This window comes from Carcharodon carcharias, chromosome 19 (genome assembly GCF_017639515.1).
Source record: "Carcharodon carcharias isolate sCarCar2 chromosome 19, sCarCar2.pri, whole genome shotgun sequence".
Lineage (NCBI taxonomy): Eukaryota > Metazoa > Chordata > Chondrichthyes > Lamniformes > Lamnidae > Carcharodon > Carcharodon carcharias.
Window position 1 is genome coordinate 94,872,483 of NC_054485.1, and position 6,000 is coordinate 94,878,482.

Consider the following 6,000-nt stretch of genomic DNA (forward strand, 5'->3'; position numbering starts at 1 on the left):
GAGAAACTTATCAGCCATGATTGAATGGTAGAGCAGACTCGACGGGCCGAATGGCCTAATTTCTGCTCCTATGTCTTATGGTCTTATGAATATGAAATGTATTCATCTCTTTGCATTCAAATCACTTGGTTTCGCTCCTATCCATATATAACCCAGTAAGTTGGTCTGGCCCATGGACTGCTCCAAGTTGCAAGGTCCATAATTCTTCTTCCTGATGGGATGATGTAGGTTTCACAAACTCACTGCTTGTGATAGAAATGACCATTTTTCACTTTTTGCTACGTTGAGGTGGGGGTTGCCATTGCTTGGAAATGGAAAGCTTTCCTATTCCCGGCACAAAGCAACAATAATAAGCACATCCAGGTCAGAGGCAAAGGAGAAATGAAAAAGAAAAGAAACTGTAAAATTTGTTGCGGACATAAAGAACATAATAACTAGAAGTGGGAGTAGGCCATTCGGCCCCTCGAGCCTGCTCCGCCATCCAATAAGATCATGACTGATCTGATTGTGGCCTCAAATTCACTTTCCTGTCTGTGCCCCATAACTTTTGATTCCCTTGTCAACCAAAAATCTGTCTAACTCGGCCTTGAATATATTCAATGAACCAGCCTCCACTGCCACAGACTAATGACCCTCGAGGAGAAAGAAATTCTCCTTATTTTAGTCATAAATGGGAGTTCTCTTATTTTTACACTGTGCCCCTAGTCTCCCCCACAAGGGAACCATCCTTTCTGCATCCACCCGGTCAAGTCCCCTTAGGATCTTATATGTTTCAATAAGATCACCTATCATTCTTCTAACCCCAATGGTCATAGGCCTAACCACTCAACTTTCCTCATAAGATAGTCCCTTTCGCCCAAGAATCAGATGAGTGAAACACCTCTGACTGCTTCTAAAGCAATTATATCCTTTCGTAAGTAAGGAGACCAAAACTGCACACAGTAGTGCTGGTGTCAGCCCACATGTGCTGTCAACTCCTCCCACAAAGTCCCAAAAGCCCTCCCCTGGCAATTTTCTTCATCACTTGTTTGTCAATTTGTGTCATTGGATCAGCTTGAAAAATGGTGGTGCTGAGGTATTACTGCCAGGCAAGCTTCCAGTCCACCCATGACCGTCAAAATGCTTCCCAGTGTGCTGGAAGAGCATCATGTTCAGGTTTCCCTCTCTCCAATCATTCTCCTTCACCTCCATACCCCAACTCTCATCCTTGATCCCATTGTTATCGTTGTTGATATCTCTGTCCTCCTCCCTGAACTGTTTGACGTTGATGTCCCAATGCCCCATGTAGACCTGACCCCTCCCCATCTTGAGGCCCATTGTACTATGACTTACCAACATACCCCAATGAGACCATCAAGTGCCCCCACCTATATTACCTATTCTGCATACACAGGCTGCAGATACCTCCCCTGATCGTGACTGTGCCATCTGCAGCCTGGTATCAAGCCACCACCCCCCGGCACCGACATGTTTGAAGGACTGACCATGCCCTGCGCACCATGCAGAGCACGACTGACATGGGACTGACAGGCCCTCCCTCTCCCTGGATTGGGACCAGGACAGGCGTGCCAAGCACAACTCTCTAAATTGTAATGCAGATCCATGGGACTGACTCTGCTTTCTGGCCCTGGTTAATTTCCTCCATCCTGCCCCACCCCTGTCCCCCAAGTCATGTGTCTGTGCTCTCTTTCCCAGTCATTCCAATTAGTCATATGTCTGTGCTCACTTCCCCAGGCATTCCTCCAGTCATATGTCTATGCTCACTTCCCCAGGCATTCCTCCAGTCATATGTCTATGCTCACTTCCCCAGGCATTCCTCCAGTCATGTGTCTCTGTGTATCCCTTCCCCTGGGCTCCCCACCCCCATCCACTTCAAGCTTTTGCCTTTCCGTCCATCCCTCGCTTGTGTCTTGTCTTACCACCAGCACCCCCACCAGTCAACACTTTGCCCTCCAGCACCTTCCACACCATTCCCACTGGTCTTGCCTGAGCAGACTTGGCATGCAATTTTTTTATTCATTGATAGGACGTGGGCATCACTGGCTAGGCCAGCATTTATTTTAGACCAGTATCCCTAATTGCCCTTGAGAAGATGGTGGTGAACTGCCTTCTTGAGCCGCTGCAGTCCATGTGGTGTAGGTACAGCCACAATGCTGTTAGGAAGGGTGTTTCAGATTTTGACCCAGCAACAGTGAAGGACCGCCGATGTATTTCCAAATCAGGATGGTGAGTGGCTTGGAGGGGACGGTCCAGGTGGTGGTGTTCCCATCTATCTGCTGCCCTTGTCCTTCTAAAGGTCATGGTCATGGATTTGGAAGGCACTGTCTAAGGAGGCTTGGGTAATTTCTGCAGTGCATCTTACATCCTTAAAGCAGCCACGAGCTCAGTGCAATGAAATGTAACTCAAGTCAAACAAAATAATCTAAATTAACAAAAACAGGGATAAAGTAAAAAGCAGCCCCTTAAGGGGAAACTGCAAAAACAAAGACAAAATTAAAGGAAACTTACCAACAGTAAATCAAAATGCGATCAAAGGGGTCTATAAAGCACCCCAGTCCCCGTGTTGCCCATTGAACACAGAAGACCAGTGGACATCGCGTGCTCCCTTTCCAGGGACACCCGGTCATGAACATAGCCGCAGAAGAGGGTCAGACAGTTGGGTCAGATGACCCCCTTGATCACCCACTGCCTGGACCTTGTAATGGCCAACTTGGCCAGGTCCAGGAGCAGGATCACGAGGAGGTCTTCCTCCCTCTCCTCCCGCTTCCGCACTGGGTGCCCGTAGATCAGGAGCGTGGGACTGAAGTGCAAACAAAACAATGGTAAAAGGGTTTTCAAATAACTGAAAAGGGAGCCCAGTCTATGACACCCTATACATACATGGTCCACGGACTCCACAAGGCCACAAATGATGCTGGTAACTTGGGAGTCCGTGAACTGACACAATCTACGGTTGTATGGGTCAGCTGTGTGCAACACCCTCCACCCCGATGGAAAGGGGGAGGACTCCCGTGTAGAGATCCCCCCACTGGGGGCCCTCCACCAACAGACGGCAACAAGGCAGCCAGGGCATGTCTGGGTGGCGGGCAAGGGCAAGGAAGTGAAGGATGTGCAGCAGCAGCCCACAGAGCAAACCCCTCCGCTCCGTGTTAAAAGGCACAGAGGGAATTTGCACGAGGCGACTCAGGTTGCGGGGCACCAGCTCCCGAAGGAGAGTTCAGGGCTTCAGGCCAATGTGGAATTCCATCCAAACAGGGCTACGCTCGGACAGAAGACCACCACACACCTGCACCAACTCAAGTCCCGGTATGACGTTGGGGCCGAGCACGACCATCCTAACGTCCTGAACGGCATTGGCTGTGAACCGGACGTCCACCGACACGCGATGGGCCAACTCCTGTGGAAGCTTCCAGCCCACTCCTCCGCCGATCTTGGTCACCCCGGCAGCCACAGGCCTCCTCTCTGCCAGCCACTGAAAGTGGCGGAGGTGCGGACTCCTGAGCAGCTGCTCTCTGACGATAGCCATTACTTCTCATGGTGGAGAGCTGCGTCGCGAGGCGACCATGTTCCAGACTTTCATCAGGTCCTGGTAAAAGACTGGCAATGCCTGCAAGGAGCCACAAAGGCTCCTCCGGTCTACAAACAGGAGCTGCACGTCATAATTCAGGGCGTGCTCCTTGCAGAAGAAATACAACATCAGGGCACCTCATCTCAAAGGGGGTTTGATGTAAAGGTATTGCTGCAGGGCCTGAAGGTAGGAAGTCTCCACCGGGGTGCGTAGGCACACTAGCACCTGACCACCTTCCCCAAGTGGGAGACTCAGAACCTCAGCAATGACCCAGTGCAGCCTTCTGTCCCAGAAGAATTCGACGAGCATTCTCTGGATTTTTCTGACAAAATCTGGGGGAGGGGTCAAAATGACCAGCTGGTACCACAACATGGCGGCGATCAGCTGGTTTATGACCAGAACTCGACCCCAGTAAGACAGCACTCGGAGCAGTCCTGTCCAGCGTCGCAGGCGAGTGGTGACTTTGGCCGCCAGCTCCTGCCAGTTCGCCGGCCAGGATTCCTCAACAGGGCAGAGGTGGACCCCCAGGTAGAGGAGGCTGGTCGTGCTCCAGGTGAAAGGCCTTGGCTCCTTGGGCATGAGGTCCATCTGCCATTGACGGACCAGGAGTCCAGAACACTTGTCCCAGCTGATCCTGGCAAAGGATGCGGCAGAGAAGAACTCCTGGCACTAGCACATCCTCCACAGGTCAGTGAACATGTGGAGCACGTCATCAGCGTAAGGCGAGAGGACCACCTTGATGCCCGGTCGTACAGAACCAATCCCGACAACCTCCTCCGCAAGAGGCACAGGAAAGGCTCCACACAGATAGAATATGGTTGGTCGGACTGGGGGCAGCCCTGACCCACTCTCCTCCCAAAGCGAAGGGGCACCATCAGGGGCCCGTTAACCTTAGCTAGACACTCTGTGACAGCGTACAGAAGTCATATGTGGGTGACAAAATGCGTCCCAAACCCGAATGCTTGAGAGTCCCGGATAAATATTCGTGATTCACCCTGTCGAACGCCTTCTCCTGGTCAAGGGAAAGGAAGGTGCTCGACAGACCAATCCTCCAGGAAACGTGGATGATGTCCCGGACCAGAGCATAATGACTCATGTTCGGATTTTATCTCTGTCCAACTGGTGAAAATCGGGCATAGGGTGCAGTTAGAATATGAACAGTGACTTACCCCTTGTGACCCCTTACCTACCACTTCCCTGCCGAGTCCCAACATTAGCCCGCATTGGGAGCTGTGGTCATTTTCCCCTCAGACCAAAACTACTGGGAGCAGCGTCGTCAACCAGAGATTTACTTTCAGTTTTATTGATCGCTAGAAGAAACAGGAGAACTCCTCTGAGTCCCTCCAACAGACCCCTGGTGAAAATTTGTAGCCACCATAATTTCTATTCTACCAGCCAGGTACTGGATCTGATCAGGCCGGGTGGCACAGTCATTAAAATCGACTGGGCCTTAATATTTCAGGTGTTTTGCTGGGCCATTCCCACTCCCCCACTAAAGCTGGGGCATTCACTTCTGAAGGGATTGTCATAGACTCTGCCCCAGCTCCGTTTACGTTGTAGGGGCTCTGAATGGAATTGCCCAGTCTAATATACAGAATAGTTTGTGACACTATGGCTGGATTTTGTCACCACAGTGGTAGCCTCAGTGAGGGGGCTAAGATGTCTTAGTCGGTTCAGGGAGCACTGATCTGATTCCATGAAAATCCAGCAGAAAGTGAGCTGCCATTGGCACTCCTGTCCCTTTAAGGGATGAAATCTCGCCTCCAAGAGCTGCTGGCCAATCGGAAGCCTGGTAGCTTTTCATTCCCAACAGGTCCACCAGGAGTGGTGACCACTGCTGGGACTGTACCCAAATGCAAGAATTATCAATGAACACTGGTCTGGCAGCAAGGTAAGTGGGGTTGGGGTCACCAGGATCAGTTAAGCAAGCCACAGCGAGGAGAGGGCAGAGGGGTGCTTGGTGAGGGCATGGGTTGTGTTGTCATGGGGGTGGCCATTGTTAAACTTCTAACAACCATTTGGTGCAGGAAACCAGATGTCAATCCTTACTCAGTTTAGATTTGTTCACAAGATGAAGCATTACAAGTGTGCAGCTCCTGAATCTAGTCATCACCCCAGTGTCAATCAGTGTCTCGTTATATGTGCTCTAATAATAAATTAACTGCACTGGTTTATCCTTCCTTAATTTATACAATTAACAGTCATTGCAATTGGGATGTGGACCACAGAGTGCTCCGTTAAGAGGATCCTCTTCTGCTCCCAAGCCCACTGGAAGATCACCAGGCAGCCCCCCCAATTAGTAGAAGGCCCACCTGGGACTGGTGAAATGCCAGCAGTGGCAAGAAGAGGTCCCTAATTTGCCACTTTAGTGGTACAATTGGACTCTGGGGCAGAAGGATGTCCTCCACCTTCCCCGCCACTCACATAACGCC